The sequence below is a fragment of the Mus pahari genome, chromosome 5 (genome assembly GCF_900095145.1).
Source record: "Mus pahari chromosome 5, PAHARI_EIJ_v1.1, whole genome shotgun sequence".
Lineage (NCBI taxonomy): Eukaryota > Metazoa > Chordata > Mammalia > Rodentia > Muridae > Mus > Mus pahari.
In genome coordinates, this window is record NC_034594.1 from 32,041,920 (window position 1) to 32,055,022 (window position 13,103).

The window sequence follows — 13,103 nt, forward strand, 5'->3', positions numbered from 1 at the left end:
TGTTTCCCTGATCATGGAACATAGGAAACAGTTCATGACTTAGATTAACAGAATCTTTCAGTCATTTTATATCAATGGGAGAAAAAAAAAAGGTATTTACTAAACAAATAAAAAATATAAAAGGATCTTAGGACCCCCAAAGCCTCAAACTTAGACTGTAGTTTTCTGAGGTAAGATAATGGGCTTAGAGAACAGCAGTTTCCAAGTCTTCTCCTTTCTTATATACTTTACCAAACCTCCTAGTTCTTGACAGAGACCTCGTGGACTGGTAAAGAATGAAGGGAACAGCAGTGCATTTCCAAAGTCAGAGTAGCACATGAAAGACAGACGCACTGTGGAGTCCCAAGAGCCTTTCTCAAGATCTACCCTCGCAGCTGGGCAAGGAGGGTTCTCCCCAAGCTTCCCCACTAGAAGACTGTGTCAGCTTACTTCAAATCCTGCCGGGATATTTTTAATACCCACCACTTCATCCCTTAACTTGATTTGACTTGAAACTTCTATGAGATTTTCTGTTTCCACAAAATCTGAAACTATTCATGCTTCAATGTGAGGATCAAATTAGCCGGAACCAACCTCTGCCTGTACCTCTCTGAACTGGGAATCAAAGGATCCTAATACACCACTGCATTCCAGTAGGTGACAATATAATAAATCCGCTCAGCTAAAAGCTATTGCACCTGGCTGTCCCAAGACAGTGGAGCAGCACCTTCTCTCTGGCATTTTCATAAAACCCATGATTTAAAGAAACCATTGACTCATTCCCTTTCGCTGTTTCCTAAAGATAGCCCAGCTCTGCTACCCTTACAAAGCATACAATCCCTATTATCTTGGTCAGTGAGAAGGACCACCACCCTAGAAAGACGAATTTTGAAAGCAGAAAAAAAAAATCATTCAGAATTTTAGACCGCTCGTTGCTAACTAAATGGTTAACACTGGGTTTCTAAACCTTACTGATTTCTCCCCATTAGCCCACATAGAGCTGGTCACCTGCCTAGCTCAGCCTGTGCTATGTGAAACTGAGCAGAAACAGTCACTGCTCAATTCTTACTTTGCTAGGGAATAGAATTTTCCGGGTGTAGGGCTGAAGATTCAGGGTAAGACAGAGGAGAGGCCTTTCATGGTCTCCAAGAAAAAGAGGAGCCTTTCCATCAAGCCTGCTGTGTCAGGACCCACTGGGATATCCGAAATCTCGAGGGACTACTAAGTTTTCACCAGGGCGTTCCACCAGTCTCTCTGTCACTCCCTCAAGTGTTTTCATTTGACTCTGCTAATGGTACACTGATTTCCCTTCCCTGTCTTCCCCTACTATATTCTAAGTTCAGGCACTCTTTGAAGATGCTGTCGGAGCACAGAACACACAGCATCTGTGGTACTTTGAAGACTTGATATTTTCATTTTGTAATTGTCCATGCTGAGTTCATGATGCTTTACATAAATATGTAAAACAAAATGGAAGCAGTGGATTTAGAGCCATTTCAGAAATTCCATTCCAATCTTAAGTCAAAATGTATTTCATAAATTTGTGTGTTTATGAAACTTGTCAGCAACTCAAACAGCCATTTTTAAACTCAAACATCCTAACATACAATCCACGGATTTGCTAATTAGATACTAAGCCCGATACAAAATACTGCCTTTGTTTTCTGCAATTAAACTATTAGTTTCTATAAAAAGCAGAAAACTTTAGTTGTACAGTAAAAACAACGCAATTCATAACCTACCCATAGTCTGGAATGTGAGTCAACAAGCTTCTAGTTGCATCTGGGGTTACCCTGCAGTGAAGACTGTGTGGTGGGAGGGGTGCATGTTGTGTGTTCAGAACCAAGGCCTCAGTGAAGATGCAGGAGGCAACATAGGCTGCCCTGTCAGAAACACCTCAGCCTCTTTACACAGTTAATTCTAAATCTTTACTTATTTGGTTCTTGTGAGTTCAAAAAGCTTTTACTATTGCTAAAACCTTCACCATCCCACATGGGGTCAAAAGCCATACTTTAAGAACCTATGGCTTGTCTAAATTGGTCAGGGACCATGAACAGAAACTCACGCTTCACTGAAGAAAAATATCTTAAACATCGAAAAATTTAAATATTATGAAAAAATACATTGCAAAATATAAAATAAATTTTTTAAAAAAGGAAAGGAAACTTTGAACCTTATGTACAGAGCAAATGCCAGGTCTAGCAAACAGTGCTAGTCCCAGATTACTTGATTTAAAACAACAAACCAAAAATACAAAAAAAAAGTAAAATATAAAAACAAATTAATGTTTTATAGACCCTGGGAAAAGAATTTTTTGCAAAGTACAAAAATTTAAAGCATTCCTTTCTTTAATTCTATAATTACTGTGGAATAGCTAGGGATGTCAGTTCTGTTTTAAGGAGCAAGGAAACATAATTTGGATTATAAAATTCTTGCTTTAATAAAATTCCTTAAATAATAAAACAAACAAAAACAAACAAACAAAGAACCTGTGGCATAGGGGGCTGGAGAGATGGCTCAGTGGTTAAGAGCACTGGCTGTTCTTCCAGAGGACCCATGTTCATTTCCAGCACCCACATGTCAGCTCACAACTGTCTGTAACTCCAGTTCCAAAGGATCTGGCACCCTTCCACAGACATGAAGGCTGAACAGAAATGCACATAAAAATAAATAAATTTTTAAAAAAAGAAAGAAAAGAAAAAGATCCTGTGACTTAGTGGGATAATTCATGAGCAGATTACAACAAAATTATGAGAGTCACTACAAAGAGATCTCAAAGTAAAATTGGGGGCTGGTGAGATGGCTCAGAGGTTAAAAGTGCCGACTGCTCTTCCAGAGGTCCTGAGTTCAAATCCCAGCAACCACATGGTGGCTCACAACCATCTGTAATGGAATCTGATGCTCTCTTCTGGAGTCTCTGAAGACAGAGACAGTGTACTTACATATAATAAATAAATATTAAAAAAAAAAAAGAAAACAAAACAAATCAAAGTAAAATTGGGCTTATCATTACAAATGAAAGTAAATGAACACTTCCCTGATTTCAGGAGGTACAAACTAATTTAAAGTGTAACCAAATTTGTTACTTTGGGAATGTCCAGTGTTTTCTCAATGAACAGTGCTAAAAGTAAGAGAATCCTGAGTGTCTGCAGGATTTTATTTTAACAGTACTCCCATACCTGAGAGTGATGAGCCTGGACTGTTCTTCGGGGCTGTAATTTGGCATCCCACCTGAAGACTGACAAATCCATGCCTGGGGTGCCCAGCATGGAGGGTGTGGCCTCGTCTGCTGCCTGACTTCTGGATTCCCAAGTCTGTTCTCTGCAGCCCCTCAGCCCACTATACTACTTTCCCTGTCTCCCAGATTAATAAGCATGTTTTACTTTTTGTTCTCCCCACTTCTGCATGTCCCTGGGCCTTATCATCAGCGCCATCCTGTTTCTTTCTATTCCCAAAGCTCTCAATCCTGGCTTCCATTGCTTCTTGTTCCCACTTCAATGAGGTATGAATGGCTGTTCCCTCATCTCTGCAAGTTTACCACAGCTTAACACAAGCCCTCTAAACTACAAATATAGGTATCTCCCTCCCCCATTCTGCAAGGTACCTTTCAACCTTTCTCTCAGGGCCCTGTCCTGGGCATTGCTCCATAGCCTTTCCCATAAAACCTTTCACACTCAGCCGGGTTATAGATTTTTTCTCTTGGTTTTCAGTCTCCCCACAGTAATGTTTTCCTTTCTTTCCATCCAACACCCACCCCCCCCCGCCCCAGGTTTTTTGTTTTGTTCTGTTTTTTACTTATTCCAGTATTCAAAGTCTTGAGCCAGTTCTGAGGACCAGGAGGAAAGACTGTCCTTCATGAGGCTCAGTTAAGCAGAAGCACATGTTTAAGTACTGTGATAAATAGGATGCAGAGTGCTTCATAAAGGAGGCACAGAACAAAGGGCTTAACCTGGCTGTGAAGACAAGGCACTGTTTGGTTATAGGCACCCTGAGGATAAGAATTAGATCTCGTTAATCTTTTATTCACCTTCATTCTCAGCTAAGTGTTCTGTGTTGAATACTATTTCTACAAGGATGGCTATATAATGAAACCCCAATATTTGAGTCAGAATCTCATCGGCAGACTCTTTTCCTATTTCAGGGGTACCCTCTCAGTAACATGGTGTCCCCAAAACTGCCAATCAGGCAGCGGCACATTCCTTTGCATCCTGCTACTTGACCTACTATCCTTTTCCTTCTCTCATCCTTTCGTGGAAGTCTATGCTGCAGACTCACAGCAGGGCTATCTACCAAAGACAGAAAAGAATGAAAGCCAAGTGCAGGAGTTGTTACACATGGTCAGAACTGTAAAGGTCATTGTATATGAACCCAACCCCCCAAGTCAGCATTTTTAAAAAAGAAATCAAGAGGTTCGACCATGAGAGAGCCTGAGTCATTTTTGTCTTGTGTTCCTAAAAGTCCAATGCAGTGTGTTTCAAATAAATAGAATCCTATAAATTTAACAGGTTTGCGTCTATTTTTAAATATTTTCCTGCAATACTGAAAGAATGACTGCCACATACACATTTAGCACCTATGAATATATATTTAATATACTCTCAAGAGGTACAGGACAGTCTGGAAGACTTTTCAGGGACTAGCAAGAAACCAAGAGCAGCATCTCCCCTGAGGCCTGACTTATCTATGCAACAGAGCCTGAGCTTTCACTCTGGGAGCTTTTAAGTTAATAGCAACCTCTTAGAAAAAGCATTGTGTAAAACTTACTGAAGATCTCATGCATCATTTACAGATGAAGGGGAATTAATTCCACCAGAGGGTTTTTCTCTTAACAGCTAAGTGATATCTGCTGCCCCCACCAGTGAATGTTTAAATATGAAGAGGACATTGGCCTTAGAGCCTCTCAGTACCAGCAAATTTCACAGTGTGGCTTGGAAGCAGAGAGGCTTAGGAGGAAGAAGGGAGCAGTCCCACAGCAAAGGCTGAGTCTAGCGGGGGACCCTATAGGACATGCAGATTTCTCACTTCCAATACTAGAATCTAGAACTCAAAGCTAGAAAATGATTCTATGTGGTTCCGTTGCATTTCATGGGTTAGGTAAGACTACAGCATTCCCTGGATCCTCATCATCTTTCCCTGGATCCTCATCAACTTCTAAGAAGACATCCTTAGACACACTCACTCAGAAGCATGGCGTGATATTTGGGCTTTGTTGGTGCTGGGGGATGAACAGCCAACCAGAAGCATGCTATGCCCACACTCTACCATGAGCTACACTCTCAAGCCCACACTGATAAATCTTAAGTCAAGACAATTCAGGTCTTAATGCTCACACAACTATGAATTACACCCTTAGCTTCAAATGAATTTCTGCTAATTTGGGATAATTAAAGTATTTTCCCCTATGGATTCTTCCTGCAATTCTGAAAAACACTGGGAACAGTTTTTTGTTGTTGTTTTTTTTTTTTCTTTAAAGAGACTCCTTTAAAATTCAGTCCAAAAAATAAATAAAAGGTAGGTTTAAAACATGTTTATTAAAATTAAGAAAAGGTAAATTAGACTTACTTGTCTACAAAACAACTATATAACAACAGACAAACACTAACAACTCATATGACAACTGGGAATAGTTCGGCCAATAGAAAAGGCTTTTGGCAGGCAGTAAGAGCTCTAGGTAGACAGCAGGCAACATATATAAATCTCACAGTCTTCGGAAGTTCCTCTGCAAAATGTATTGACATACCATGTAAATTAACATACAGCTCCTAAATAAAATGTGCTGGAAAATGATACATTATCTGAAAGCTTAATGCCATGTTTTAGCTGTGAGCATTGTCAAGATGAAGAGTAATGCATTCTTCCCAGCATCAACTTCTGAAATTTCCCTCGTGCTCCATTATTAAGATGAGAGTATATTCTACTACGACATGAGTTATCGAACATGTCAGATCAGAAAGGAAAGTTGCCCTTACTATAATAACCACGCTATTTTTCTCCCCACCACTCAAGGATTAAAAGAAGCAGGTGAGAGAAGCAGGTGACCCGGCAAAGGAGCTGGCACTCTTACAGATTACTCAAGTGGCTGCTTTTTATTCTTTAATATGTTTGATAAGATCCACAGTGAAATATGAACATGTGAAAGAGTGGCACATTAGCACCATCCGAAATTGTTTATAAGGTGGTCACTTTCATGAAAGCAACACTAATATATGATGGCCCTGTGGTATATAGAACACATTCACATTATGTCAAAAATAGAGATTTCCTTATTTTAAAAATGCAACAAAAACAGGATTATTATAAAGAGATAGCCTAGGCCTAACTCTAGGACGGATTCTAAGTCACCAGGCACAGAACTCTAACACAGTTGCTACCATCCACCCATTTTTTACTCTTAAAATCCAGAGTTCATGACACAAATTCTTCAAAGGTCTGCCCCACTTCATAGTTTTCCTTTCAAAGCATCTACAATACAAAGTTCAATAAACCATACCTCCTGAAAGCTGAAGTAAAAGAGATATGAAATTGTTTAAATAATGAAGAGGAGACAAGGCTAGGTTTTCTATAGGGCATGGTTGTTATTAACCAATTAAACAAAAGAAAAACTTTTAGTTTAGGTATGATTATGCAATTATAATCATCTACATACTTGATGGAATTTACTGGACATAATAGCTCACTAAAATTTTCTGTATCATCTATATGAATCTTAAGAATTTGTCATCTGAAATATATTCACAACTAAAGGACAGAATGAAGTAAAATTTCCAGTGCCCCATGTGTGTGTGTGTCTTACTGCTGTCACTAACACAGCCCCACATAACAGGAGACTGGGCCTCAGGAGAGAAAAGGTATGCTCAGTAGTGGAATGGCAGGTTAAGCATGGATGGTTAAGTCAAAGCAAATAGAAACAAATTATCTCCCTAGCACTCCTTGAAATTATTTTCTTTCAAGATGTAATGCCCCAGTATCTAAGCTGGAAACAGATGAAGAAGGCTGACTGCTCTGCCCAGCTACAAATTCTCAACAGCATACTTATTCATCTGCTTGAGCTTAATGAAAGAACAGAATTAAATGTCTCAAAAGATGCAAGCTGGAGAAAGAAACCTTCGATCCAAGTCACTTTTGCTGGCACAGAAGCTGGGTGTGAAGCAGCTCTTTCAGTCTCAGGAAGATAGCCTCCACCCTGGTCGGCTATCCAATACAATGGATCCTACCCATCCTCTCTCCAGTATCTCTTCTTAAAACCGGCAGATGAATTATAGATGTCATAACATATATTGTACAAAGAAAGGATTTTCAAAAAGTGAATATTTAAAAAGGGTAATTCGCTGCGTGTACAAAACAGCGAACCATTTCGGATGTGACTAATCTTATTTTAAATTCGGTTCCTCTGCTCCTATGCAATCTAATATTAACTATTAAAACTGCCAAAATATTTCTATACGAGATCTTAGAATCTCCTTAGAGATTCTGATCTTTGCACTCCGTAAAGTTGGCAGGCACGTCACTGGCAAACCAATCGGTAGTGACAACTTACTCCAAACCAGCTCTTTCGGATCAAATTGTAAATTAGCAGGCAATCCAAAATTTCCCAAGCCTCCCTGAGCCAGGGCACGGTTCCCGCTGGTCGCCCGCTGCAAAACTTGGTCAGCTCAACCTACAGACGCAAATTCCAGCTCTACCCGGGAGATTCCTTGCAGATCTCCCGGGTTGACCGTACTTCGGTGTCTGTCTCCATAAGGTCACACACCTGCATCCAAAGCTTCTCTGTCCTACACGTGTCTGCACATTCCCCACTCAGCCTCAGAGGCTCGGCGACTCCCGCTTCCCTGCACCTGGGTGCCAAGTTTCTGAAAGCCACTTCCAAGCAAAACTCTCCTTCCGCTCTGAAAACACAACTACAGTAGGAAGGGGCGGATAACAGGAAGAAAGCGGAGACTCGGCGGCACTTTTCGGAAGTCCCTGGTCGCCGCGGAGCTGGCACCCCACGCGGGCCCGCGAGCGCGTCCTCCCCGCCCAGCCCGCGCCCCCCGCCCGGCAGGACGCGACGGCCCCGCCGAGCCACGCGTCCGCGCCCCCCGCTCCATCTCGAGGCCCTCCCGGTACCTACGCGGCCCGCGGCTGCGGCGCGCTCCGCGACGACGGCTCTGCCGGGCTCCTGCGGCGGCTGCGGCGGCCCGGACGCCCCCGCGCCCATCGAGGGGGGCAGGGACGCGGTGGGCGCGCGCTCCGTCCCCCGCCCGCCCCGACGGCGCTCGCTCGGCCGCGCGGGCGGAGGCTCGGGCGGAGGCGGGCGGCGGCGGCCCGGGGCGCCCTCCCTAGGCCTCTCCCGCCGCCCCTCCCTCGGCCTCTCCCTCTCCCTCCCCCGCCACCTCCGCCGCCCCCGCCCCGCCCCGCGCGCTGTCACATCGGGAGATTCCGCTCTTGCTCCATTCGCCGCTCCGGCTCCCGCCCACGCGCGGCCGAGTGACGCAGATCCCGGCGTGGGCGGCCGCGGGGCGGGGGTGGGGGCCGGCGGGGCTGAGGCTCGGCGCGGTCCCGGGGGTGGCCCATTCCCACGGCAGCTGGGAGCGCGCGGGTGGGGGCGCGCACGCGGGTCGGAGGAGGAGGAGGAGGCTTCCGTGGAGCCGCGGGCAGCGCTGCCTGCCAAGCCCCGCACCGGGCCCGCCCAGGAGGGGGTGGGGGACACAGAACCGCAGGTGCAGCGCGGCGCTGTCCCACCTCGCCCACCCCACCCTGTCCCCACCCTCGCCCGGGCCTGGTTTGAGGAGGGAGGAAAGGGAAACTCTGGCCTGGTGGCTTAATGACACCCTTTTCATGTCTGGAAACCTTGTGTTACTTTACAGGCTATTCTCTGTTGTCTTCCTGTAGGCAAATGACACTCCTGGTGTTGTCTTGAGCGTGTCAAAATAGAGTTCTTAAGGCAAGGTGTAGAAATTTTGAGCTTGGTTTGCATAAACTTTTCTAGCCAAAGAAAGTGTTACAGCACCTCAAAAACTAAAGCTATTGCCAAAATTTTAAGGGAAAAAAATTAAATCTATTTTAGCCTTCCTTGGGGAGGGGGTTTCAAAGAAAAGAATTCAAGTTTTAATGGTGTGCTCTTACTGCAATACAGGTAGAATCCTGTTTTAATGTACATATAAAAATCCAGTTTTATATAGGAGGCCGTTCCCACTTCCTGGCTGGCCTCCCAGAGTGTGCCTACTTGGTTGAAGGGGATACAAGGCATTCTTTGAGAAAAGAAATTCTTCAAACCACATCTTTATGTTGCAACAATGGATGGGATGATAATATTGAAAGAAAAAGACCTTATTAAGTAAACCATTTTTTTCTTTTTGTAAAAACATGTTCTACAAATGAGTGATGTCAATGGAATAGATATGTACTTAAATGCAATAAATATATAAATATATGGTTACATGCTTAAGTATACATTTAAGCTGAAATATCTTATCTTCCCTGTTAGTGACAAGCCTGTCTAGAATAGTTGGTATTTTAAATAAATATGCTTAGTTCCTCAAATTCTTCAGGAGAAACAACTACTAGAAATGTCTCCCTGCCACTCCAATTGTCAGTGTTTATGCTCCTGCTCAGCAAAGAGGAATTTAATTTGGGTGGTTGTAGTACAGTCAGGGCTACTGAGACAATTTCTTGGCTGGTGTGGAAAGGTAGAGGTTAATGGGTAGTCGAGCAATGAAATCCGCAAAATTCTTCTAATTCTTCACTGGAAACTCTGATGGTTTGCAAACATTGTTGCTTCTGAGAAGCTTAGGGGGAGGGGTGTGTGTGGCTTTATGCAATGCAGTTAGTGATTAATGAACTTGGTGAGCTCACCTGCACTGCACAGCCTTCTCCTCCGGAATTGAGTCCAAATGGCATGCTGTGCTCCGGTAGGGCGGGCATGCTTCTGCCTTGCTGAAGGCTGTAAGGACAAGGAACTGTGTCTGGAGCTGATCCTTTCTATGGCTAACCACTCAAGTCCTTCCTTGTTTATGTTCTGGGCACATTAGATAGTGTGTTCTTCCCACATTAAGAATGGCATTCTGGGCCCACTATGCTTTGCTTAAATGCCCTATGGTTGCCGGGAGAGGTGGTGGGAGGAAAGAAAATGAAAGAAAAAAAATGTTAAGCTTTTAGGCATCAGGTTCTTTATGGGCACACTGTAGTCAACAGGACTGTGGGACAGGCCACCTGTATGTGAGACAAGTTGGAGGAGAAAGCTCTGATTCTGTGCCTTCATTCCCATCCCCAACTCCACCTCCCTGCTCTCAGAGTGGAGGTCTTCTAGCTCCTTGGTGCCTTAGTGGGAGGAGAAGGGATACATACATTCTGTAAGGTAACAATTATGGAGCGGCCCTCTGGGAGAGATTAGACAGTTTTAGAATTTCTTGGAGGCAGTCCCAGGCAGTTCTAAGAGAACATGGCAACACAAATGGTTCTTCTCGAGACCATTTGGATGTCTTTTGTTAAAAAGAACCCTGCAGTAGCTTTGTTTCTTCTGGTTTGATTTTACCATAAATACCTGTATGCTTAAGTTACTCATTTTCTCCAGTACGTCTTGTTAAGTGTTAATTAAACACCAAAGTTAAGTTCCAAGGACACAAATAACCCTGGTTAAGCCACAGTTTAAACCATGGTTCTGTTCCCAGAACTTTTCTATAAAACAACAAAAATAAGGAGATCAAAAGAAAGCCTAAAAGCTGAGGAACATGATCTGTTTCTCTTCAGTTCTTTATTGCCTATATTAATAGATTCATGGACTATCAACACAACTATCAATTTGGCACTCCCTTGAGTCCATGTCACAGTGAACTGGAACTAAAATTCTTTAAAATGGGAGGATCCTGTCTCATCCCACATTCCAGAAAGAGCCTTCAGGATACCTGAATATTTCTTTTTTTGGGGGGGGGGAGGGGTGCAGCAAACTTTATTGATGGTATTCAAGAGTAGGAAGGGCTCCCCAGACCCCTCCTGTTGTTATGGGGGTCTGGGATGGAAATTGTGAGGAAGATGCTCAGTGTTGGGGGCTGAGTTGGGACAGGGACTCCTCAGCAACTGAGGGCCTCTCTCTTGCTCTCAGTGTCCTTCCTGGGGTGGGTGGTCTAGGGTTTCTTACTCCTTGGAGGCCATGTAGGCCATGAGGTCCATCACCCTGTTGCAGTAACCGTATTCATTGTCATACCAGGAAATGAGCTTTGCAAAGTTCTCATTGAGAGCAATGCCAGCTCCAGCATCAAACGTGGAGGAGTGGGAGCTGCTGTTGAAGTCGCAGCAGACAACCTGGTCCTCAGTGTAGCCCAGGATGTCCTTCAGTGGGCTCTCAGATGCCTGCTTCAGCATGTTCTTGATGTCATCATACTTGGCAGGTTTCTCCAGGCGGCATGTCAGATCCACAACAGGGATAGGAACATGGAAAGCCATGCCAGTGTCCTTCCATTCAGCTCTGGGATGACCTTGCCCACAGTCTTTGCAGCACCAGTGGATGCAGGGTTAATGTTCTGGGCAGCCCCATGGCCATCACACCACAACTTTACAGAGGGGCCATCTATAGTCTTCTGAGTGGCAGTAATGGCATGGACCGTGGTCATGAGCCCTTCCATGATGCCAAAGTTGTCATGGATGACCTTGGTTGGGGGGGGGCTAAGCAGTTGGTGGTGCAGGATGCATTGCTAACAATCTTGAGTGAGTTGTCATATTTCTCATGGTTCACACCCATCACAGACATGGGGGCATCAGCAGAAGGGGCAGAGATGATGACCCTTTTGGCCCCACCCTTCAAGTGGGCCCCAATCTTCTCCATGGTGGTGAAGATACCAGTAGACTCCACGACATACTCAGCACCAGCATCACCCCATTTGATGTTAGCAAGATCGCGCTCCTGGAAGATGGTGATGGGCTTCCCATTGATGACAAGCTTTCCATTCTCGGCCTTGACTGTGCCATTGAATTTTTCATGGGTGGAGCATACTGGAACATCTAGACCATATAGTTTAGGTCAATGAAGGGGTCGTTGATGGCAACAATCTCCACTTTGCCAAGTGGAGAGCAGATGGCAGCCTTGGTAACCAGGCACCCAATATGACCAAATCTGCTCACACCGACCTTCACCATTTTGTTTGCAGGACAAGGCTGGCACTGCACAAGAATATGGACCTGTCTCTGGAACAGGGAAAGAGCAGAGAGCCATGAATATCATTTCTAATCAGCAGAGGTTTCTGTGTCTTGGTTCTCTCTCTCTCTCTCTCTCTCTCTCTCTCTCTCTCTCTCTCTCTCTCTCGTTCTGTGTGTGTGTGTTGCACATGCACTTCCTTCTTTTGCTTTTGCTGTGTGAGATTATTCATTTCTTCATGAAATGAGTGTAGTTATCCTCTTTGGGATGCAGTATTCTATGTAGTATCTTCTGTAGGTCTAGATTTGTGCATAGATATTACTTAAAAATTGATTTTGTCATAGGATAATGTGGTGGTTTGAATATGCTTGGCCCAGGGAGTATCACTATTAAGAAGTATGGCCTTATTGGAATAGGTGTGGCCTTGTTGGAGGAAGTGTGTCACTGTGAGAGTGGGCTTTCAGATGCTCACCCTAGCTTTCTAGAAGCCAGTTTTCTCCTAAATGCCTTCAGATGAAGAGGTAGAAGAATTCTCAGCTCCTCCTGCACCATCCCTGCCTGGACACTGCCATGCTCCCACCTTGATCATGTAAGCCAGTCCCATTTAAATGCTGTCCTTGTAAGAGTTGTTTTGGTCATGGTGTCTGTTCACAACAGTAAAACACTAACTAAGACAGATATTTTGTTTTTTCCATTGTTGGTGATTGAAAGTTTTGATGGGTATAGTAGCCTGGGTTGGCATCTGTGGTCTCTTATAGGCTGTAAACATCTGTCCAAGCCCTTCTGACTTTTAGAGATTCTGTTGAATTGTGTGTGGTGCTGAGCAATGGCTGACATATACTAGTCAGTAAATATATGTTGAGTAACTGAATGAAATAGAAAATAGAAACTTATTAACAAGTGACTTCTTGTGTGCTTTGTAGATGCTTTTAGTATGAATTGTATTCCTAATAGAAGAATATAAAATGTATATCTTCTTCTGAGCAAACTTCTGTAATACCTTCAATAAAATATT

General features: G+C 43.9%; 1 protein-coding gene and 1 pseudogene across 3 annotated transcripts in view; both read right to left on the reverse strand.

The window, feature by feature from the left end:
- Nab1 (NGFI-A binding protein 1) overlaps positions 1-8,322 on the reverse strand; it is a 45,477-nt gene extending 37,155 nt beyond the window's left edge. Inside the window, exon 1 of one of the 3 annotated variants that reach the window (XM_021197748.2) lies at positions 8,090-8,322. The gene's annotated coding sequence lies outside the window, so the exon portion shown is untranslated. Of the gene's footprint in view, positions 1-8,085 lie in introns of all 3 variants that reach the window. The other 2 variants (XM_029538798.1, XM_029538797.1) reach the window with 2 other exon arrangements.
- A 2,769-nt stretch (positions 8,323-11,091) lies between these two features.
- Positions 11,092-12,090, reverse strand: LOC110322410 (annotated as a pseudogene).
- Positions 12,091-13,103: the final 1,013 nt, after the last annotated feature.